The 25,135-nt window shown below is 47.0% G+C and overlaps 2 protein-coding genes across 2 annotated transcripts in view; one reads left to right on the plus strand and one right to left on the minus strand.

Annotated features, from left to right (window-relative positions):
- The window catches only part of RLF (RLF zinc finger), a 1,792,276-nt gene that overhangs the window by 679,299 nt on the left and 1,087,842 nt on the right, over positions 1 to 25,135 (minus strand). The gene's annotated exons all lie outside the window — the stretch shown is intronic.
- Positions 1 to 25,135, plus strand: part of ZNF593 (zinc finger protein 593) — a 262,896-nt gene that overhangs the window by 172,090 nt on the left and 65,671 nt on the right. The gene's annotated exons all lie outside the window — the stretch shown is intronic.

The following is a 25,135-nucleotide window of genomic DNA, read 5'->3' on the forward strand; positions in this document are numbered from 1 at the left end:
ATTACTTGTTACCCTTTTGAGGGTATTGTTGCTTTGGCAAACTCGATCTGAGGTCATGAGGGTAGAGCAGGGCATTATGGGTGAGGGGAGGAGCTGAGAGCTTGGATCCATAGCTGGAAGACTATGGATCCGATATCGGATCCATAACCCACAGGTTGCAGACAAATGAATACACCTACTCAGATGGAACGTTATGGTGAGTACATAACTTCTAATTATTCCACTGGCAGCAAAATATGATATCATAGAAGAGGGTCCATGTATGTGTTACTCTACAGAAAAAAGATAAATTGATATATTAAAGAAAAAGGAAACAACACGTTTTTACAAATGTCATTAGCACCGAGTATTAGAGATGCATTTATCTGTTATCTAGTGTCCAGCTGCAAAGTCTCTCTTTTTTAGTTATTTATTGACATTTGATTACCAGCAATGTCCGACTGGGTAGGAGCACATTTTCAGTGGAGGCCTGGGGAGAAAAGTTCCAAAGTTTTACAAAACACTTTAAGAACAATAATTTTGCAGTCTTTAAAAATAATGCAAAAAAGCAACTATAATTTAAAAAAATTATACCAAATTAAACATAATATGGAAACATTGGTTAAAAATAGATACAAGTTCTATGACAATGATTTAATAGTTAGAGAAATTTTAGTTGATTTATAGAGAAATTAAAGGTAAGTTAGTGTAATACAAACAGGAATTGCTATATGAAGTGAGATAAAATCAGGCTTATGGTATAACTGGAGAGAAAGCCAGGGGAGAGACAGTGATAGAAGTAAGGAAGTGAGTGAAGAAGGGGGGAGAGTAATGAGATGTAAGGTATAAATAGGTATTTGTTCACATTTAGGGATATAGTTTATCCTAGTATTGAGCAAGAACAGAGTCAGCTTTTGGCTAGGAATTCTTTCATAATGGTTTTGAAGGATGGGAAGGTATTGATCTGATGGATAGAGAGAAGGAGTTCTGGCCTTAACAACATGGTACAAGGACAGACAATACCCAGCAGATTTAATAGGTTTATGGACATACAGAAGTTTTTGTTCATTGGATTTTAATCACCGACTAGAACATAGTTGTTTAGAAAGTTATTTAGTGCTAGACAGAGATGGATTATAGATAATTGTATAGGTGATAAGAAGCTGTGTATATGTTAATTGATGGGGTAGTTCTAACCAGTTTAGGCTTTAATGCTATACAGTGGTGGGTTCTGAAAGGGGTATTTGCTGCAAATTTAGCAACTTTGTTATAGCAATGTTCAAGTTTTGATTTTTGTGATTCCTGAAGTTTAGTAAGGATGGGAGCACCGTAAATAAATGTGGGGAGGAGATAAGTAGTGGCATGTGTATCTTTAGTTGCTTTGGTGAGAAAATTGTTGCCTCTGTAAAGTATCCCTGGTTTTTCCCTTTTTCAGTGGATCCTCTGAGAGAAAAGTTCCAAAATACAATACAGACAAAAAGAATGAAAGATACAATTTCAGGTACAGATATAATGGCAAGGGAATGAGCATAAGGACAGTGTTACAAAGGGAACTCTCAGGCATGTTACTTAAGTTTAGTAAAAATCCACATTCAAGGCACTCAGTTTGCAAGTAAGTATTACTAAATGTATGGAGAGTAAGTCAAAGCATAACAGATGATTAATGAATGTAAAGTAACTTCAAAAATATGACAGAATGTATACATTCTTTAGGATTTTAGAAATGAATGGGACATAGTAAAAATACTGTTGGGACTGCTCAGAGATGGTAATCCAAATTTATATGAGTTAAGCAAGGACATTTCTGTTCTTGTGGTTTAACTGTTTGATACATCACACAGGGTAGTTCCATGATGTCTGTAAATAATTTTATTTTCAGTGAAATCTTAAGTCTGTTTTTAATAGATGTAACGAAAGGATAGAGAAACTTATTTCAAAGTTTACCATGGAATATAGGATGTCTTGCATCCCCGTTTCTGTTTTTCATTTTATGTATGTAACCTAGCCTTCACATAAGAAGGCCAAAGTTCTCTTGTTGAGCATTATGATACACACGTATTTCAAATAGCGTAGGACAGCTGGGTAAATGCAGAAATTTGTGTTAAACTTTTACCCAACTAAAATACTGGTTGAACTTAAGCCATTTAAGGTTGAGAAGAGTAACAAAAGTGATGCGGCCTGCTGTGCAGTCTTGCAGCAAATCCTGTTGTCCTGTTGATAGCCTGCTGTAACCTGTGCATTAGTGGACAGTGCAAGTTAATAAACAAATGCAAAGAGTACAGGAGAGGGAGAAATGAGTGCATGTTTGAAGTAGATGGTGTAGCAATATATGAAAAGAACATGTTACCTCTGCAGGGGATTCCTGATTTTTACCATTACATTGCTGATTATGCTTTCAAATCTTAAGGACCTACTTGATGAGACAGAGAATTTCAGACTAATCTTTACTACTATTTTTCTTTTTTGCTTGAGAGAAGTATTAATTCAGCTTTTGAATTAAGATGTAGTGCTGTAAATTTGCAGTTTAGCTGTAGTGAAAGAAACTTGGACTGCAGTTTAATGTAGAGCACAGAGTGCCAAGACTGTACTTCGAACCTGGGAGAAAGATAAACTTGTTAAGTACTTCCATAGGACGAGACTATATCTTAATAGCGTTTAGGGTTGCTTAACAAGTACTTGTTAATGGCATCAAATCACTGTTAAGAACAGGTCTCACATGAGGGACTACCAACAATCGGTGCCAATCAGCAAAGAAGAGCAACAGAAGGTAAAACAGCTTTTAAAAGCTGTTAGATGCTTTATTCTGCCACAGTTATAAACAAACAAACCATGTGGCAGAATAAATTGTCTAACCGCTTTAAAAGCTATTAGATGTCCTTCCACATCACTGTTGCAGTATTGTTCATCTAAGGGATCACCTGTCAAGGATAGCCTATCATACGGCCAGTATACCAAAGCCTTTAGCTTTTATAGGTGTCGTACATCACACGTATGCTCCCCACACAAGGCATGGGGCATAAAGGTGATGTACGGACGAACACACTGAGGACTTCTTTGCCACCAATGTAACTGCCGTTGTCGAACGTCGGTCTGAAGGTGCTGGTTACCAAGCCATGTTTCAGATAAGTGCCCTGTTGTGATTTCTGCTCTTTCTTCTAATTTTTGTGATTTGTGTTCATGTCATCCAAAAATGGAAAATGGCAGTATGGGAGGCAGATTTCCCATAAAGACCATCACAACTAGTGTATCTTCTGTTTGGGCGCTTCCCACGATCATACCCAGTGCAGCATCTGCCAGGCGTTTGTGCCAAAGACCCTGCATAGTCCTCTTTCCTCCTTGTCCATATGCCTGGAGAACCTACGTCTGAAGTTGTTGGTGCAGAGTGCTATGGCAGAATCCTCCTTTCTCAAGGGCCAGCCATTTGCCAAGAAAAAGGCCAAAAAAGTTAGGTCTGATCTGGCTGCTGGCCAGCCTCCCCCTGCTGCATCACTTGGGGCTGGTGAAAGCCTGGACGACTGTCAGGTGGTTGTTTCTGATTCCTGTGCCCCGACCCTTTTGGAGGCCAGTATGGATCTGATTTCTCACACATCCTTGGAAGCTTTTGAAGAGTATGTTCCTGATGTTGAGTGGGAACCTCAGCTGAAGGATTCCTCAGATCTTGGTTAGGGAGGATATTCCTACAACCATTATTGAGTCTCTCCGGGGGTCTGACCTTCTAAGATGCAGACGTCCCACAGAAAAAGTAACAAATAACAAAGTATATTTCCTGCTAAGGATCCCCAACACAAACGGCAGGGTTTCCTACTCTTTTTTTTAATGCTTTGGTGGCCTTGAAGCCTCTTCATGGGGTATCTGTGCCTGTTCCTCCCTGGTCTTCCACGCCACTCAAAAGCCCTTGGAAATTGGATTCGTCATATTAGGACCTGGACTTGGGGGAAGAATCTTTGGCTTACTGTACCCAAATCCCTTCCCCCTTGGACTGGGGTTCAGAGGAGTAGGACTCTGTAAGTCCAGACACCCCCCCCCCCCCGAGGAGCTTTCCTTTGGAGATACTATTGCCCATATGATGGAATTTAAGTGGGATTTTTAAGTCTCTGAGATTATAAAATGATAAATAGACATGAGCTCCTACAGATGGGGTCTCCTATGTCATCTGCAGTTCCTTCTGTTCTGGCTGCCTTTCTGGATACTTTTTCATCAGTGTCTGTAGCCCCTGACTCTCAGTTCCTTGCACCTAAGAAGCCAGATAGATCCTGTAAAGTGCCTGGGGTGTGTAAATTTCTTTATAAAAGCCCTTCAGCGGACTCTTCTATAGTGTCAGTCTCCTCTGACAAGCCTTCCAAACTTTTACCCTGTACCAAGCTGTTGCCTTCTAATAAGGATAGTAAGGCTATGGAAAGGTCAATTCTGGATCTTCACAGTGCTGCCACTTTATCTTTTTGGGCCATCATCTAGCAGGCTCGTATGACCAGGTATGTTTTGGTCTTCCTTGCACAGGTTTCTAAGGTAGTTTCTGACCTTCCTCACTGTGAGGAGAAGGCTTCGGCCTTTTCCCTGTTGGGCTGTACTTATCAAGTTGCCCACCACTCCATCAAATGCAGCTATGATGCAGCTGATGCCTTTTCCAGAGCTGATGCCTTCTGGTTCTCTTATGAGGCATTGTTCTTGTCTTTGTCTTTAAGCTTTGCTTGATGACATTAAAACCACACTTTTAGAATCTTCTTTGGATAGTAATAATCTTTTTTGGATCTGCTGCAGCTAAACTTTGAGTCTCTCCGGGACAAGAGTGAAGCCTTGCAGAAGCTGAAATATATTTTTGTTTCTCCCATTTCTACATTTCAGAGGAATTATCCCTGTAAATATGCTTTTGTCTGTAGACAATCTCGCCCTCCTTAGGGCAAAAAGAGTTCTAGGTGTGTGCCTTTTGCTAAGTCTACTCAGACTCCTGCCTTCCAGAAACCCGCTTTCCAAGACAAGCCAGGTTCTGTTTGAAAGCTTGCTTCCTCCTCTCCTTGGCCAGGTTCCCTTGTCCCTCTGTCTGTTCCTGTCTCTTCCAAATTGGATATCAATCACTCCAGATTCTTGGGTTCTGTCCATTGTTCGTCAGGGATATTTCATGATTTGAAAGTCCCTTGCCCCATTTTCAGGCAGTCCTCAACCTCCTTAAGGAAAGCTGTCTCATTTCCCAGAGGTTCTTCATTCTGTTTCTGCTCAAGGCTCCATTTAAGCCATGTCCCTGCCCAGGTAGGGAACAGATTTTACTCTAGAATGTTTCTGGTCCCATGGTAAGAGGGCACTTGGAAGATAATTCTGGATCTTTCCAGGCTAAACACCTTTTTCAAAATTCCTTCCTTTCAAATGTTATATCTGCAGACATTGTTTCCTCTCTTACCCCAGACTTTTCTAGTATTTCTGGATCTCAAGGATGCATACCATTAATGTCCATCCATCCTTTGTTCAGGAAATGTTTAAATTTCTGCATCTTCCTTGCATTTTCAGTTCTCTGCTTTGTCATTTGGCCTCTCTACTGCCCCAAGGGTATTCACCAAATGCCTCACTCCTGTCATTGCTTTTTACAGGATGTGTGGAATTCAGATATGCCCCTATCTAGTCTGTTTATTCAAGTGCCTTCCGCAACACTCTGCGTCAGGATCTCAAGTTTACTACTTTCCTGTTAGAGTCTGGGTTTCACCATAAACTTTCAGAAATCCATTCTGATTCATTCCTTGGGGTCATATCTTCCTTGGCTGCAGACCTCAGACAGTTCCCATGTTGTCATCTCTGCCTGCTTCCAAGGCTGTGTTCTTAATTTCCTTTTTCCATTTCTTTGTTCCTCTGGCTTTTGTCATGGCCAGAGATTTTCTCATGGTTCCTGGGTTTATGGCTTCCACTATTCCCATGTTCCCTGTCTCCAGGATTCATATGAGAAAGATTCAGTGATACCTCTTGTCAGTATGGCTTCAACATTGCCACCCCCTGAACTTCCCAGTACCTTTCCTTCCCTGTCTCAAGTTTGAGCTTCAGTGGTGGATGTGTCAACTTTTGCTCAACCCTTCTTCTTCTTTCAGCTGCTCCCATTAGGGGTCGCCACAGCGGATCCTCTATTTCCATTTCTTCCTGTCTTCTGTATCCTGCTCTGTCACACCAACCACCTGCATGTCCTTTCTCACCACATCCATAAATCTTATCTTAGGCCTTCCTCTTTTCTGGTTACCTGGCAGCTTCATCCTTAGCATCTTTTTCCCAATATACTCTGCATCCCTCCTCAGCACATGTCCAAACCAATGTAATCTTGCCTCTCTGGCTTTGTCTCCAAACCTTCCAACCTGGGCTGACCCTCTAATATACTTATTCCTAATCCTGTCCACCCTCATCACACCCAGTGCAAATCTTAACATCTTTAACTCTGCCACGTCCAGCTCTGACTTCTGCCTTTTTGGTAATGCCACTGTCTCCAACCCATATAACATAGCTGGTCTCACTACCCTCTTGTAGACCTTCCCTTTCACTCTTACTGGTACTCGTCTGTCACAAATCACTCCTGACACTCTTCTCCACCCACTCCATTTTGCCTGTACTCTCTTCTTCACCTCTCTTCCACACTCACCATTACTCTGAACTGTTGATCCCAAGTATTTAAACTCATCCACCTTCGCCACCTCTACTCCCTGCATCCACACCATTCCTCTATCCTGTCTCTCATTCATACACATATATTCTGTCTTAGTCCTGCTGACCTTCATTCCTCTTCTCTCTAGAGCCTATCTCCACCTCTCCAGGGTCTCCTCCACCTGTTCCCTACTCTCACTACAGATCACAATGTCATCTGCAAACATCATAGTCCACGGGGACTCCTGTCTGATCTCATCTGTCAACCTGTCCATCACCATTGCAAATAAGAAAGGGCTCAGATCCTTGATGTAATCCCACCTCCACCTTAAACGCATCCGTCACTCCCATCACAGGCCTCACAGCTGTCACACTACCCTCATACATATCCTGTACCACTTGTACATACTTCTCTGACACTCCCGACTTCCTCATACAATACCACAACTCCTCTCTAGGCACCCTGTCATATGCTTTCTCCAAGTCCACAAAGACACAATGCAACTCCTTCTGACCTTCTCTGTACTTCTCCATCAACAGTCTCATAGCAAACATCGCATTTGTAGTGCTCTTTTCTGGCATGAAACCATACTGCTGATCACTAATTATCACTTCCCTTCTTAACCTATCTTCCACTACTCTTTCCCATAACCTCATGCTGTGACTGATCAATTTAATCCCTCTGTAGTTACTACAGATGTCCTTCAAGAATGCAACTGCAGTCCTGACATATGGGTTGTCCTGCCTCAGGCAGCCCTTTGGTCGGCCGGATTCCAAAGTCTGGGTCCGGCGTCGGCTGATGTCGCCTTTTCCCCTACGTCAGAGCGTCCGGGGTATAAAAGCATCAGCAGACGCCATCTTCTCCAGTCTTTCTTGCCGCACGGTGCCCAAAGCAGAAGCAGTTCGCAAGTGCCGGTCGGCCAGCTCCTGGGTTTTCAGATACCGAAGTCATCAAAAAGCTAAGTACCCCGTTGGGGAACCTTTTCTTGCCTCAGCCGATGTCAGATAAAACTGCAAAGGTTAATAATTGCTTGTCTTGTGGTAAACAAATACCTCATAAGGACTTCCATTCTTATTGCCTTCCCTGCCTCGGCCCAGACCATGACGTCTCGGCCTGTGCTTGCTTCAATAAGCGCACACTTAGGCGCCGGGCAGAATTTGCTGTAGACTTTTTTGGGGAAAATTACTCCTATATCATGCCGTCGGAACTACCGGCACATATTTCCAAAAAACGGAAGGACCGGGACCGACATTCGCGGCCCGCGACTTCCACTGACACCACGCTAAAGCCTACCGCGAGTGCATCGGTCTCTTCGGAGGCGGTAATTCAACTGCTCCAGGCTGACGACACCACTTTACCGCACACTTCGGTCCCGGATGCTTCCCCGGTGCCGGTTGTTGATTTTCCTCCTGAAACCGAAGCCCTAGATTTGCCTGACACCATACCGGTGGACAAAGTTACTCCAGCACGTGGGGCAGCTAGGCCTCCTGTGCCTTTGTCCATCAAGGCCTACACACGTGCTAAGGCTGCTAGCCTGGCTAAGTCTCACCCTCCTAAATCTTTTTCACAGGGTCCCACTTCGGATAAACAGATCATGACTTTAGCTGCAGATCTAATTTCTTTAATCAGGGGCTCTCAGACTCATCCAGACAGAGGTTCTCAGCCGCCTTCAGACAAAAGGCCTAGGGTTGACCAGGCAAATACCCTTTCGTCAGATGAAGCTTCTGATGAGTCAGGCCTTTCAGATTCCCAGGAAGAAACCTTCCCGGCCTACGAGGATTCTGATGCTGATGAATCCATTCCCTCTGCCTCTCCTCCTGAGGATATTTCGTTCAGGGAAATTCTCCACTCCATGAGAGAGCATTTTCAGTGGCAGGGCCAGGATTTCTCCGACTCCAGGAAAAGGCTTCGGACTTTCCTTAAGTTACCCCAGCACAGGCCTTTAGCTATACCCCCAGTGTTAGATGTACTGGATGATGTGTACTCAGACTCCAGTACTTCTCCTGATTCTCTCCCTCCTGCTCCTGTCAAGCCAGACAGATATTACAGGGTTCCTGAAACTCATAAACATCTCTTTAAGGCCCACTCTGTTGATCTAGAAACTATTTCTCAGGGGCCCAAAGAAGTGGCCAATTCCACGGCCAAAAATCCTTTGCCCGCAGACAGGGAATCTAGGTCCCTGGAGAGGTGGGGTAAAAAAGTTTATACCTCAACCACCCTTGCCATGAGGGCACCTAACTGTCTTTTTCATATGTTTCAGTATCAGGATTTCTTGATGGATGATTTGCAGAAAAAGTTAGCCTCTTCTGAGCCTTTAGATAGAAAGGCCTTGCAGGATTTGGTTCATAATACTCAGCAGGTTAGCATTCATTTTCTTCAGTGTGGTTATGATGCATTGGAAGCTTCATGTAGGACAGCTATGACAGGGGCCGTCATATGTAGACATGCTTGGTTGAAAGAACAGCCTTTGCCAGATCATGTTAAAGTAAAGCTTCTAGATGCACCTCTGGAAAAACACAAGCTATTTGGTGATAATGCACAGGGTGTGTTGAAATCCATTGAGGAAAAGGCTAAATCAGTACAAACAGTCAAAGATTTCCTCCAGGTTCAGCCACCAAGGTTCAGCAGGAATTGGCCTTCGAAAAATTGGTCCTTTCCAGACACTGACAAGTTCCAAAGGGGAAAAAACAGGCGTGCTCGAGGTAGAGGGCAATACCGAGGCTCCTACAGGGGCCGCCAATGGCAACATACTAATCAGAGAAGTGGCGCAGGGACTTCTACTGCCCCACAGGGACAATCACAATGACTTGACTTTGACACCGCCGACCAAGGCTCAAAGAGAAGCACCTTTAGGCGGAAAATTATCTTTATTTTCAAAAAATTGACAAGTTTTTACAAAGGACAAATGGATTTTGGACATAATAGACAAAGGTTACAGGTTCCACTTCATACCTTACCAACAAGACAAGGCATGCCAAACCTGCCACAAAATCAAAGGGCAGAGGCACTCATACAAGTTTCAAAGCTGCTACAAATCAAAGCAATAGAAAAGGTTCCTCCTCAGGAACAAAGCCAGGGATTCTCCTCAAGACTGTTCCTTGTTCCAAGAAAAGATAAGCAATGGAGACCTATACTGGACTTGTCCGCTCTAAACACTTTTCTCATTGTGCCAAAATTCAAAATGCTGACGTTACAGCAACTTCTTCCCATGCTGGGCAAGGGGTCTTGGCTGGTTACTCTGGACCTCAAGGAGGCATACCTGCATGTCCCAATCAGACACAGCTGCAGAAGATACCTCAGATTTCTTGCAGGGTCAGAGCATTATCAATTCTCAGCATTGCTTTTTGGCTTATCTATTGCGCCCAGAGTATTCACGAAATGCCTGGCATCAGTAATTGCACATTGCAGACTTTAGGGGATACAAATATACCCTTACCTGGACGACTGCCTTATACAAGCGGACAGCAAACAAGCCTTGATAAGACACTTGGACTATGTCATTCACTTACTACAGGCTTTGGGATACACAGTCAACATTCAGCAATCAAGACTAGTGCCATCCCAACAAATAATTTTTCTAGGAGCCAAACTGGACACAAACTCACAAATGGCTTTCCTCACAGAAGAAAAACAAGAGCAATTACCAGATTACTTCAAAAGCCTAGCAAAGCACACCCAGATGACTGCAAGGAAAATCCTGCAGGCCCTGGGTTTCATGGCATCTTGCATTCTTCTGATCCCACTGGCAAGACTACACATGAGTAAACTACAATGGTACCTAAAAAGTTTATGGTCTCAACACAGCCACAACTTAGAAGCAATTATTCCACTCATTCCATGTCTACAAAAGGAATTTTTGTGGTGTGCACAAGCAAGCCAGCTAAACAAAGGCATGTCTATCAACAAACCTCAAACAAGCCAAACCATTACAACAGACCCCTCAGATCATGGATGGGGGGCGCACATGGAGGGCAGATGCATTCAAGGTCAATGGACACCCAGAGAATTGCATCTGCACATCGATCAAAAAGAGATGTTGGCAGTGATTCATGCAATCGAGGCCTTCGTAAAATTTCTTCAGCAAGGTCATCCGCTAATAAAGACAGACAACACCACTGTTATGTGGTACATAAACAAACAGGGAGGCACCCATTCTTACCCCCTCTGCAGACTAACAATGACTCTTTGGGAAAAGTCCCTGAAACTGAACATACAGTTGCAATCCCAGTTTGTTCCAGGCAAGGACAATGAATTCTCTAACAATCTATGCATTCCCACCTCTACCATTAATGACCAAGGTGTTACTGAAGATCAAAGCAGAACAACCGAAAGGCATTTTGATAGCTCCAGACTGGTCAAGACAGCACTGGTATCCATTACTAAGGAGCATAACTCGCACCAAGCCGTGGCCCCTGCCTCAATGGCCTCTGCTTATAACTCAGCACAATTACAGGACTGTTCATCCCAACCTGCAAACATTGCAACTGACAGCTTGGTGGGTTCCATGACTTCTCCCCATATCTTTCTCTCCAAAAAAGTTCAAGAGATCTTACTGGAAGCACGCAGACCTTCCACCAGAAAAACTTACTCAGCCAAATGGAAGAGATTCAACATCTGGAATGCCAACAAGGGTCAGGATGCATCAGTAATGAGCATCCCACAGATACTAGAATACTTGGCAGAAATGCTTCACAATGGCCTTTCATATTCTTCCACAAAAATACACGCTTCAGCAATTTCAGCAAAATACAATTGTGATCCACCTGTTTTTTTCACATCCTTTGCTAAGACGGTTTTTAAGAGGGATAAAGAAGATCAAACCTCCAAGAAAACCACCAGTGCCTGCATGGGACCTCAATTTCGTCTTGGAAAAATTAACTCTTCCTCCTTTTGAGCCAGCATCATCTTCAGAATTGCAATTTCTCTCCTGGAAAACAGTTTTCCTGTTGGCAATTACTTCAGCAAGAAGAGTCTCTGAGATACAGGCCCTCATGGCAGTACCTCCATTTCTCATTTTCCATCAGGACAGAGTCTCTTTAAGAACCAATCCTTCATTCATGCCAAAAGTGATATCCAGGGTTTCTCTAAATCAATCCATTCACTTGCCTACTTTCTTTCCCAATACTCAAAATAAAGGAGAGCAGCTTCTGCACACTTTGGACATACACAGACAATTGCGCTACTACTTGGACAGAACAAAGGCCAACAGAAAGTCTGACCAACTATTTGTGGCTTACACTGCTGGAGCACAAGGAAAGGCAATTTCCAAACAAACAGTTTCAAAATGGATTGGAAACTGCTTCAGATTCTGCTACTCTTTCCATGGAAAAGGTGTGCCAGCCAATATCAGGCCACACTCCACCAGAGCTACAGCCACCTCCACAGCATTTCTAAGAGGGGTGGCTACAAAGGACATTCTAGAAGCTGCTACATGGAGCTCCGTGCATACATTTTCCAAACATTACAACCTGCCTTTATATTCCAGATCCCGAGCAGGCTTTGCTTCTGCAGTCCTGCAGGGCATTTTAGCTATACCATCCTTACCTTAGATCCTACCACCCCCAGCTTGGCTATAGTATTCAACCCATATGTCAGGACTGCAGTTGCATTCTTGAAGGACATAGTATAGTTTTGTACCTACCATAAATGTAGATGTCCGATAGATATGCAACTGCAGTCAGGTTTTCCCTCCCTCCTACCCCTCTGTAATTCTCTTTTTTTTGGGTCCACTCCCCCTTTTTCTATTTAGCTGGGGATATCTGTTATGGTGTATCTGTTTATTACTGTTGTGCATGTCTGGATTTTTTATCCATTCTCTAAATTTAGCCTTCCTTGGAGGGCACCTGGCATCTGGGGCAAGAAACACTGAAGAAGATGGCATCTGCTGATGCTTTTATACCCCGGCCGCACTGACGTAGGGCAAAAGGCGACATCAGCCGACGCCGGACCCAGACTTTGGAATCCGGCCGACTGAAGGGCTGCCTGAGGCAGGACAACCCATATGTCAGGACTGCAGTTGCATATCTATCGGACATCTACATTTATGGTAGGTACAAAACTGTACTTTCTGCACATCACCCTTATTCTTAAAAATCAGTACCAAAACACCTTTTCTCCATTCCTCAGGCATCCTCTCACTTTCCAAGACTTCATTAAACAATCTAGTTAAAAACTCCACTGCCATTTCACCTAAACATCTCCATGCTTCCACAGGTATGTCATCTGGACCAACAGCCTTTCCATTCTTCATCCTCTTCATAGCTATCCTTACTTCCTCCTTGCTAATCCACTGCACTTGATGAGTCACTATCTGCACATCATTCAACCTTCTCTCCCTGTCATTTTCTTCATTCATCAGCCCCTCAAAGTACTCTTTCCATCTGCTCAACACACACTCCTCGCTTGTGAGTACGTTTCCCTCATTATCCTTTATCACCCTTACCCTGCTGCACATCTCTACTAGCTCGGTCCCTCTGTCTAGCCAATCGGTACAGGTCCTTTTCACCCTGCTTAGTGTCCAACCTTTCATACAACTCTTCATATGCCTTATCCTTAGCATTCACCACCTCTCTCTTTGCCATGCACCTCATCTTCTTATACTCCTGTCTACTTTCTTCAGCTCTCTGACAATCCCACTTCTTCTTCACCAACCTCTTTCTCTGTATACTCTCCTGTACTTCCTCATTCCATCACCAGGTCTCCTTGGCCTCCTTTCTCTTTCCAGATGTCACACCAAGCACCTTTCTAGCCATCTCCCTTACTAGCTCTGCTGTAGCTACCCAGCTATTTGGTAACTCTTCACTGCCACACAGTGCCTGTCTTAACTCTTCCCTGAACTCCACCTCACAATTACCCTTTTTCAATTTCCACCATTTGATCCTTGGTGCTGCCCTCACACTCCTCCTCCTCTTCTTGATCATCAGTGTCATTCTACAAACCGCCATCCTATGCTGCCTAACTACAGATCTGAAGTAGTTACTTCATTTGCTCTGCAACCTGTGAGTATCGGATCCGAGCCGGCAGCTTTACTAGCTAAAAGAGCCAAGCACCTGGCTCCTCCCCTTTACCCATAATCCCCTGCCACATGCTCCCTTTCCTCAGATCGAGTTTGCCGCGGCTGAAAGAAGCTTCTAGTGAAGAGCTCCTTAGGCATGGGTGAGATCTTTTCAGTGAATCTTTGTCAAAAAGTTAGAAAAAAGTTTAAATTTGGTTAGTGTGTGAGTGGTTTGGCTCCTTTTCATCGAGTGATAGCCTTAGTTTTATTTTTTTGTGGTAATTTTAGCTTATATACTTTTTTTTGTCCCCTCCCTTTAGTGTGTGGGTGTGTTAGTGTGATGGCTGAGGGGCCCAAAGCCGTCTTTTCTAAGTGCACTGAGTGTGGCCATAAGCTTTCCACGACTGATGGCCACACTCAGTGCATTTTGTGTCTGGGGGTGGCCCACTTATCCACTAGCTGCCAGATATGTGCAGCGTTTAACCCCCGGGCCATCAGGGATAGGAAGAACAAGTTGATCCTGGCGGGCTTGTTACCGCAGGACACTTCTTCTTCCTCTCCCTCTAAGGCACAAGCTGCTACTACAGCCCCCGTGCCTTTAGGTCCCTCGACTCTGCCTGGGACTCAACCTCCCTCGGCTGCACAGAGTTCAGGGGACTCTTCTTCCTCTTTGAGAGAGAAGAGGCATAAGGAAAAGGATAGAGAGAAACACAAAAGTCATAAGAGGCGGGCTGAGACTCATCCCTCAGCCCCGCCATCTAAAGTTACTAGCCCTTCTACAAGGGCCTCAGGATCCTCTCCCTCTTGGCTCCGTTCACCTTGTTTCTCGCCGGAGGAGTACCGGTCTCCCTCGAGGTCGTCGAGGCGGCCCTCCCGGCCCGCCTCTATGACCTCTTCTAGGTCTACAAGAAGCCTGACCGACACGGACATGGATCGGATGATGCGTCGATTTCTGCAGACTCTGATGCAGATGGGGGTGCTCCTGCCTCCCCCCCCCCTCTGGGGGGGAGTGCAGTCCCCCTTTTTGCCCCGATCATTCCTCCTCCAATCTGTTTTCGGGTTTTGGAGTCATCGGAGCCGGGGATTTGTCGGCGCCGATAGTTCCGGTAGCTTCGACGCTGACTGTACTCTTGAGCGTGTCGGATCTTAGCTCTCAGGGCCGAGAGCCGAGCGTCAGATCCGTAGGGGTTGGTGTGTCTTCGATGCCCTTCAGGTCGGAGCACACTTCCCTCTTGGATCCGACCACTTCGGCTCCGACACTAATCCCTGCTTCGGAGCCGAGGAGGCTGCTTTCGGAGCCTGGGGAAAGCGGCTCGCCTTCTGCTTTTGAGGTAGTGGAGAGGGTTCTGTCGAGGCCTTCCAAATCCTCGGTCCGGGCGTCAGATCCTTCCGTTCTCCCTATGCATTTGGGTCTATCCTCTATCATCCGACCACTGGGACAGCCTGCTCAAACCCTCCAGTTAGTTCCCTTAGAGGAGCAGGATCCCGTAGATGAGCCCTCCTCGGATAATCCCACCGAGGAGGTTCCTCACAAACGGAAGTGTAAAAGGAGGCACCTGGACTCCCCTGAGTTCCTCACGACAGACACAGATTTGGATGAAGGGGAAGGTTCCCCAAGGTCACCCCCTGAGGATATCTCCTTTGGAGACGTCATGGAAATGTTGCGAATTGGAGGGGGGTGGTCTGCCCAAAAACCTTCCTCGGACGAGTCCGTGTTTCTGGAGGCGTTTGAGGCAGGCCCGTCTACCTCCTGGGTGTCCTCCCCGGCTGACCCCCTGGTAGACTTAATTACTACCAGGGCGTAGAAGGAGCCCGACACCGTGGAGCCAATTCCAAGACGGCCAGACAATATTCTTAGCCCTCCCTCTGATAGGCAGGCCTGGTCTAAGGGTTCACCTGTGAATGCCATGTTGGTGGCGGCTGCCACGAAGAAGGAACTCGCGCAGGAGAGTTCCTCGGTCCACCCTCCGGATAAGGAATCTCGGACGTTGGACCGCATTGGGAAGCGGATGTTTGCTTCAGCCACCTTCTCTGTAAGGGCGCTGAACTACATGGCACACATCATCAGACTCCAACGAGACCTATTATAGGAATACGCTGCAGCTCCACCGGAGTCCATGACGGTCGAGGATAAGAGGACTTTCTCGACTCGTATGGCCACTCTAAAGTCTATATCTAACACGTCTATGCGGCTACTCTCCCATGCTATGGAGGGAGCCGCTAGAGCTAGTGGAGCAGGGGTCGTCTTGCGGCTTCACGCCTGGCTCCGCCTTTGCGATTTTGCGGAACCCTTTAAGGCGTCCTTTGCGAACGCGCCCTTTGATGGTTCTTCGCTCTTCAGCAAGACCGTCCGCGAGACGCTGGTCCAAAGCGAAAAGGACGGGAAGACGCTGTGTGCCGTCGGGGTTCGCTTCTCTAATCCCCAGCGATCCTTTACCGGGAATCAAAGGGGACAAAAGAAGATGTGGTTCCGGAAGTCTCAGCAGTCCCGCCCAGCTTCTGGCCCCTCGTCCTTCAGAGGCAGAGGAGGACAAGGTGGACGCTGGCCCAGAGGCAGAGGGGGGCCGCGTAACTTCGGGTCTAGAGAACCATTCTCGAACAGGCCCGCGCAACAGCCCTGAGGGCTTACCCGGCTGTCCCTCTCTGGAGGCAGTCGGGGGGCGTCTGTCGGAGCACCTCCAAAATTGGGAGTCCATTACGACGGATTGGTGGGTGCTTCCAATCATATCCAGAGGTTGCACCATTCCCTTTCTAAGTCTTCCCCCTCCTACAAAGTGCCTCCCCGATGTCCCACCCGATCAAAGGGAAGCGGCAGCTTCGGAGGTTTCGAAGCTGCTAGAAAAAAGAGCCATCCAGCACGTCCCCCCAGGCCAGTTCGGATTGGGCAATTACTTCAGGTTCTTTTTAGGGCCAACAAAGACGGGAGACTTAAGACCGATTCTAGATCTGTCTTCCCTGAACCTGTTCATTCCCAAAGAGAAATTCCGGATGGTCACTCTTCAGTCAATTCTCCCCCTCCTTCAGGAGAATGACTGGATGTGCTGCATAGACCTCAAGGATGCGTACTACCACATTTTGATGGACAGATGATCCAGGAGGTTTTTCCACTTCCGGCTGGGAGCCAGTCATTATCAATTCAGGGTTCTTCCGTTCGGCCTCACCTCAGCCCCCAGGGTGTTCACCAAGGTCATGGCAGTGGTTGCAGCCCACCTGAGACTCCAGGGCATTCAGGTCTTTCCATACCTGGACGACTGGCTCCTCACCGCCTCCAACAGGCATCAAATGTGTGTTGCCAGGGATTATGCTCTAACTCTTGCCCAGAGTTTGGGCATTTCGGTAAACCTTCAAAAGTCCTTTTTTCATCCTGTGCAGGTTCTGGCATTTATAGGGGCCAAATTGGACACTCGCCTCTCTCGGGCCCTACTAACTTCAGACAGGGTGAACAGTTTGTCATGTCAGGTTATAGCCCTCCTTCAGAACCCGGCTCCATCGGCAGAGTTAGTCCTGAGAGCACTAGGCTCTATGGCGGCGGCAATCAGTCTTTGCCTACACGCGCGTCTATGAATGAGGATTCTGCAGTGGACCCTTCAAGTCCAATGGTCTCTATTGCTACATCCGTTGAACACCCCTAGTCCCCTGAGCAGGGCTTGCAGGGACTCCCTCCTCTGGTGGCTTCGCTCATGGGAGCTGCAGGAAGGGAGACCCTTCGTGATGTCTCCGCCCCAAGCCACGTTGGCCACGGATGTTTCTCGCCTCGGGTGGGGGGGGCATTCTTTGGGCAGAACCGTCCAAGGTACGTGGACCCCCTTAGAGACCGCTTTGCATATCAGTGTCCTAGATATGAGGGCGTTGCTTCCGGCATTGCAAGCTCTCCACGACCTTCTTCCTCTAGGGACTATTGCGGTTCAAACAGACAACATGGCGGTAGTCTGGTACATAAACAAACAGGGAGGGACCAGATCTTACCCCCTTTGTCAGGAGGCTATGAGAGTGTGGGAGTGGGCGATATCCACCAACCGCTTTCTGGTAGCAACGCACATTCCGGGTCGGTCCAACATTCTGGTGGACAAACTGAGTCGCGTGATCCTCACACCGTACGAGTGGTCTCTGAAACCATCAGTTGCGAAACAGATCTTCCCCAAATGGGGTCTACCTTGCTGCGAACTTTTCGCTTCTCCATCAAACACAAAGTGCAGCAAGTTTTTCGTGATACTTCCCCCACCAGGGGAGAGCCCCAGAGACACTCTGGTTCATGCTTGGCCACCCAGTCTCCTCTATGCTTATCCCCCCCTTCCTCTTATGACTAAGTTCATTCAGAAAGCAAGTCGGTTGGGGAGCAGAATTATCCTCATAGCCCCATTCTGGCCTCGCCAGATCTGATTCCCTTCTCTGCGGTCTCAGTGTAGTTCCTCCATGGATCTTGGATCCCATTCCGGATCTGATTTCGCATCCTGCAGGATTGCAACCCCCGAACCTGGTAAACCTCAAGCTCGTGGCTTGGTTGATCCAGTTCCACTGATGGCAAGGACTCCCAGCATCTCATCACCAGTAAAGTTCATTCTGGTAGCGGCTCACAAGCCTGCTACCAGGAAAATTTACAGTAGTAAATGGAAGCGTTCCTGCTACCAGGAAAATTTACAGTAGTAAATGGAAGCGTTTTTCTGTGTGGGCTAAGGACAAGGGCTTAGATCCCTTTACCGTCCCTATCCCGGCGGTTCTTGATTTTCTGTCACACATTTTTCATCAAGGAGCCAGTGCATCTGCAGTTAAAATACAATTGGCAGCCATTTCCCATTTTCATGTAGGGGATGGTCTGGGATCTTTAGCTTCTGCGAAGATGTGCAAAACCTTCTTGAAAGGTATTTTTCTATTGAAACCACCAGTTAAGACTGCGGTCCCACCATGGGACCTAACTTTGGTTTTACAAGCATTGACAAGCCCACCTTTTGAGCCTGCCGCCTCAGTTCCATTAAAGTTCTTATCATGGAAAACAGCCTTTCTAGTTGCTATTACTTCAGCCAGGAGATTTTCGGAACTTCAAGCCCTTTGCATGAAACCCCCCTATCTAATCTTTCATAGGGATAGAGTGTCTCTCAGGACTAACCCTTCCTTCTTACCAGAGGTGGTTTCGGAGTCAAATATTAATCAGTCGATTAATTTACCAGTGTTCTTTCCCAACTTTCAGAACAGAGGGGAATACAAATTACACAAGTTGGATGTACATAGACAACTACGTTTTTACTTGCACAGGATGAAGGATACTTGCAAGGCTGATCCAATTGGTTGTATTCTTTGCCAAATCTGCTCTGGATAGAGGTATTACCAAAGTTACCTTAGCAAATTGGATTTCACAGTGCATCATTCATGCGTATGTAGCTTCAGGTAAACCTGCTCCTATTGGAGTCCATGCCCACTCAACCCGATCCATAGCCACATCAGCAGCCTTCTGGTCCAGGGTTTCCCTGGACGACATATGTTCAGCAGCTACTTGGTCCTCTTCCCATACATTCATTTCTCATTATAAATTGGATATGATATCCAGGAGTAGGGCTTCCTTTGGCTCCGTGGTGCTTCGGAATATCCTTCCTTGAGGGCCTCCCAAGGTTTTAGGTAGCTGGGGACTCTGTCCCACAGGTTGCAGAGCAAATGAAGTAACTACTTCAGATAAAGAAGTTATGTACTCACCATAACGTTCCATCTGAGTAGGTACTTCATTTATCTGCAACCGACCCCCCCCCCCCTCCATGCCCCCTAACCATTATCGTGGTTCCTGATCATGATTGAGATTGTTTCATGTGTTTAGGCATTACTTGGTCCTCTGTCGAGGGTCTTAGTTGTTAGATTAAGCAAACTCGCTCTGAGGAAAGGGAGCATGTAGCAGGGAATTATGGGTAAAGGGGAGGAGCCAGGAGCTCGGATCCTTTAGCTAGTAAAGCTGCCGGCTCGGATCAGAGGTCAGATCTGATACCCACACGTTGCAGACAAATGAAGTACCTACTCAGATGGAATGTTATGGTGAGTACATAACTTCTTTTTTTCCCCTGCCACCACTTTACAGCCTCCAAACTCCTTCAGACTGGCACTTCTACATAAGATATAATCCACCTGTGTGCATCTTCCTCCAGTCTTGTATGTCACCATATGCTCCTCCCGCTTGTTAAAATACATATTCACCACAGCCATGTCCATCCTTTTTGCAAAATCCACTGCCATCGGACCTTCTGCATTCCTTTGCTTACCACCATACCTACCCATCACTTCCTCATCCCCTCTTTTCCCTTCACCAACATGCCCATTGAAATCTGCTCTAATCACCACTCTCTCACCCTTGGGTACAGTCATCACCACTTCATCCAACTCGCTCCAAAATTTTTCTTTCTCACCCATCGTACACCTAACTTGTGGAGCATATGCACTAACAACATTCATCATTACACCATCAATTTCCAGCTTCAAAAACATCACTCTATCTGACACTCTCTTCACCTCAAAAACACTCTTGGCATACTGTTCCTTCAGGATAACCCCTACGCCATTTCTCCTCCCATCCACACCATGATAAAACAATTTGAACCCGCCTCCGATACACCTAGCCTTGCTCCCCTTCCATCTGGTCTCTTGCACACACAATGTACCAACCTTCCTTCTGTCCATCATATCAGCTAGCTCTCTCCCTATACCAGTCATACTGCCAGCATTCAAAGTTCCAACCCTCACTACCACAGTCCTAGCCTTTACCTGCCTTTGGGCATGCCTTCCCCCTCTTCTCCTCCTTTGGCCAACAGTAGCCCAATTTCTGCCAGCACCCTGTTGGCCAGCGGTACTGGTGGCGGTCGTTGTTAACCCGGGCCTCGACCAATCCGGTGTGTATATTTGTACTGTTGTCCGCATGTATGATTTGGCAAAATCTAATGCCGGATGCCCTTCCTGACTCAACCCTCCTCATTTATCCGGGCGTGGGACCGGCACAAAGAAATGCACTGGCTTGTGCATCCCCAGTGGCTGGGTTCATCCCCTTTTCAAGGTCCAGTTCCAACTCAGGAGGATGCCTTAGACAGGGGTGAAGGCACCTTCTGTGGTCTCCGGAAGGTTCAGGGTCTCTGGCCTCCTCATTAAGAAGTCAGACCTCATAAGTATAAAGGAAATGAGGGCTCTGCATCTGACTCTTAAGACTTTTCATTCCCTCTTTCAACCACAGCCCCTCAACGTTTTCACAGACAATACCACACTGATGTGGTGTGTCAACAAGCAGGGGAATTGCAGGGTCCTGTCTTCTTTTCAGACCATCTCTTCAGGTCCGGGATCTATCCAGTGTCAAGTGACTCTTGAGGCACTTATTCACTCAGAGCACAATCTAGTTGCAGATCCAGTACACAAGCTCATAAATGGATGCTTCATAGAGATGTGTTCCTGGACATTGCCCATTGATGGGATATTCCTCAAGTAGATCTCTCTGCCTCCACTCTGAACAGACAACTTCCTCTATTCTGTTCCGAGTCCCAAGTCCTCTGGCTTGGAAAGTGGACACCCTGTCTTTTCCTTGGAAGGGGATGTTTCTATACACCTTCCCTCCCCTTTGTCTGTTATCACAAGTCTTGTACAAGATCAGGCTGGACTCTCCAAACTCTTGATAGTGACTCCCTTTTGGCCCAGATAACATTGGATGTTCTTCGTGTTTCACTGTTGCAGTCATCACCTGTGGGTTATCCCTGCTGTGGTAGCCCTCGGTTGGCCCGAATACCAGAGTCTTTTTTTTTTTTTTTTTTTTTGCGCCTGTAGTCTGATGTCAGGTCATCAGTTCTATAAAGCAAGGCAGCCGACATCATTATATCAGTCTTTCTTGCCATGGAGCCCATAGCAGAAGCAGTTTGCACGAGTGCCAGTTGGTCGCTACTTGAAGTTGAATTTCTGTTGGAAACGTCTAAAGCTAAGTAACCTGTTGGGGACCTTTTTTCCTGCACTAACCGATGTCCAAAAAAGTTAATAGTTGATGTTAAGTTGTCAATCTCGCCTTCATTCTTGCTGGATGGGTTCGGAGCCAAACCTCGGCTCCAACTCGGCCAATACTAAAGCTCGAGAACTAATTCCAGCGGCTCGAGGCTCCCCTATATCCCACAATGCTAGGCGGTAACTACTCCGATCTCGTTTGCTGCTTAGCTGACGAGGTGCTTCTTCTACCGGCTCTGGCAGGTTAGTAAGTTTTCTAATTAGAAACTTCTATTTCAACCCCTAATTTTTTCCTTTTACCATAGTTTTATTTATAGTATTTCAGTAGTTTAAATCGGGTCCCCCTCTAGTGTCTAAATCCCTTTTTATTCCCTTCTTAACTTTTAGGCCTTTGGCCCTCTCCCTCTCCTTCCCCATAGTCCTTCAGTGTGACTGCATTTTTATTTTTTGCTTAAGGGTGTGTTTGTGTGTTGTGCTTGTGTTTTTACACTAAGTTAGGATGTCTAAAGACTCCAAGGTCTCAGGCTTCAAGAAGTGTGATTCGTGCTGTCAGAAAATGTCTCTGACAGACAGTCACACTTCTTGTGTATATTGCCTGGGACCTTTGCACCTGCAGGACTCGTGCTGTATGCCATGCATTCAGCCCTAGAGTCCTGCAGGAACGCAAAAATAAATTGATTTTACGTGGCTTGTTAAAGCTTGAAGGCCCCCCGACTCAGTCTATGTCGGGGAAGCCTTCTAAGACTTCCAGACTGTCGGCTCCAGTTTCTGAGCCATCCCCTGGAAGCATTAGATCGGCTTCGACATCGGCAATGGCTGGAGCCGATGTTTCCAAATCTCATACTATCACCTCGGCTCCGGCTGGAGCCGAGGTTGACAAGACTCAGTCGGCTCCGATAGGCTTATCGGAGCCACCTGCTAAGAAGAGGTCTAGGTCCCCTTCCATCGGCTCCATCCATTCGGCGCCGGGATCTCCTCTTCTATCAGAACGGAGGCATAGATCTCACTCCTCTTGGTCCTCCGGGCTGTCCGACCATGATTTACAAAGGGTGGTGAGTAGACTTCTCAAGTCTGAGGCACTGGCCCAAATGCTGCATAGCCCTACTCAACAGTCAGCGGCTATTTCCATCCCTGATTTTATTCCTCCTCCGACTCCTTTGAGTTCGGAGACGGGGCTCATCGGAGCCTTGGCTGTCGGTGCTTCAGAGCCGATACCTTCCCTTTCGGCTCCATCGTCTGCTCCGATTTCCTCATTGGAGGGATCTCGGCACCGGGCTTCCCTTGTCGGCTCCAAGGGGGCGAGTGGCATCGGACCCTTGTCCGACCCCGTTCTCCCTCTCGGAGTGTCGGCGCTGGTGAGTTCGGCTCCAACATCAGCCTCGGAGCCGTCCCGGTCGGTGCCGGGGGGGGGTCCTTGTCTCCTCTGAGCGGGGACCTCCAGCCTTGCCTGATAGGGGCGCCTTCGAGGTCATGCGGGGCGTGCTAGACCCAGTGTCTACCCCACAGTCGGCTCTGTCAGCTCCTCTCTCTTCAGTGCCTGCTGTGATTTCTACCCATCCCCTTGTATCAGACCGCAGAGAGCCAGCTGCTAGACACAGCATCCCAAATGGCCTTCCTGTCCCCAGAAAAACAGAGCTTCCTGCCTCTCTACTTTACCCAGCTGGCTTCCAGAAGTCACCTCACTGTGAGGAAGTTCCTGCAAGCCATGGGATACATGGCATCTTGCATCTTTCTCATTCCTCTCGTCAGGCTTCACATGAGAAAACTTCAATGATATTTAAACAACCTTTGGTGTCAGCACTCTCCATCCCTAGAGACCACCCTCCCTCTGATCCCATGTATAAGGGCCAAGTTTCTCTGATGGGCAGAGGCCTGTGCCATGAACAAGGGTCTTCCCTTCATCCTTCACCCTACCGGCCAGACCATCACCACCGATGCCTCAGACATTGCTTGGGGTGCTCACCTAGCAGGCAGGTGTACCCAAGGCCTTTGGGATGCCCAGCAACTTCACTTGCACATCAATCAGAAAAAAATTATGGCAGTGCAAAAGGCTCTGACATCCTTCGAATCCCATCTCAGGCCAGGGGTTCTCCTTATAAAAACAGACAACACAGTGATGTGGTATCTCAACAAACGAGGGGGACCCAATCCTACCCTCTGTGCAGGTTAGCCATGAGCCTCTGGCTTACAGCCACCTCCATGGGTCTACACCTAATTGCCCAATACCTACCAGGGGTCAGCAACACACTGGCAGACCAGCTAAGCAGAAACTTACTCGACTCCCACGAATGGCAGCTCCACAGGAAAATCTTACTGCAAATCACTCAGGAGTGGGGGACTCAGGAAGTGGATCTCCTTGCCTCGCACCTCAACCACCAGCTGCAAAAGTTCTGTACCAGGGAGTATCACCTTCTAGCGTGGAAGTTGGATGCCTTGACCTTCCCTGGAAATCCCTCTTTGTATATGCTTACCCTCCTCTGCCCCTTATTCCCAAGGTTCTTATCAAAATAAGGGAGGAGAGACCAGAGGCCATCCTCATTGCTCCAGATTGGCCCAGGCAGCATTGGTACCCCTTATTACGCAGCCTGACCTTACAGCCCCCAAAGCAGCTTCCCCCTGATCTCAGACCTCTTGACCCAGGAGAGGGAGAAGGTACTGCATCCAGACTTAGACTCTCAGTCTTTCAGCATGGCTTATACCTTAAAAGCTAACGAGGAGTCCCTGTTAAACCAGTCCTAGACATCATCACAGAGGCCAGAAGGCTCAGCACCAGAAAATCATACGTAGGGAAATGGAAAACATTCTGCTCCTGGAAACAGTCCAAAGAGGCCAGTACCTCCCATCCTTGCATCCCGCTTATCTTGGATTACCTAGCAGAGTTGCTCAATAGTGGCCTCTCTTTCTCCTCTATTAAAATCCATGCCTCTGCCATTTCAGCCCATTATGATTCAGACTCACCCCTCTTCTCTCATCATTTGATTAAGCAATTCCTCAGAGAGGCTTCTAATATCAGACGACCTAGAAGGCCTCCCACACCACCCTGGGACTTGACTTATGTGCTAGAAAAACTAACCTTACCTCCTTTAGAACCTGCTGCTTCTACAGATTTGAAATACCTCTCATGGAAGACTGCCTACCTACTAGCTATCATCTCAGCCAGAAGGATATCAGAACTTCAGGCTCTCATGGCTGTTGAGCTCTTCGTCATTTTCCATGCAGACAGGGTCTCCCTGAGGACTAACCCCTCCTTTATGCCAAAGGTGGTATCTGATGCGACCCTTAACCAGGCCATACATCTACCGACCCTCTTTCCCAACCCTCAAAACAAGGGGGAAAGAATTCTACACTTGCTAGACATGCACAGACAACTCGGATACTATCTGGACCGTACTAAGCCATTCAGAAAAACAGAACAACTACTTGTAAGCTTTGCCCCTGAGGTAGAGGAGAAGCCTATCTCCAAACAAACCATTTCCAAATGGATATCACACTGCATCCATTTCGGCTACAGACTACATGGGAACCCCCCCCCCCAAGTCTATCCATACCCATTCCACTAGGGCAGGCTCCACTTCCACAGCCTTCCTCAGAGGAGTTCCCATCAG

Source organism: Protopterus annectens, chromosome 1.part2 (genome assembly GCF_019279795.1).
Source record: "Protopterus annectens isolate FY-2018-M chromosome 1.part2, PAN1.0, whole genome shotgun sequence".
In the NCBI taxonomy this organism is placed as follows: Eukaryota; Metazoa; Chordata; order Ceratodontiformes; family Protopteridae; genus Protopterus; species Protopterus annectens.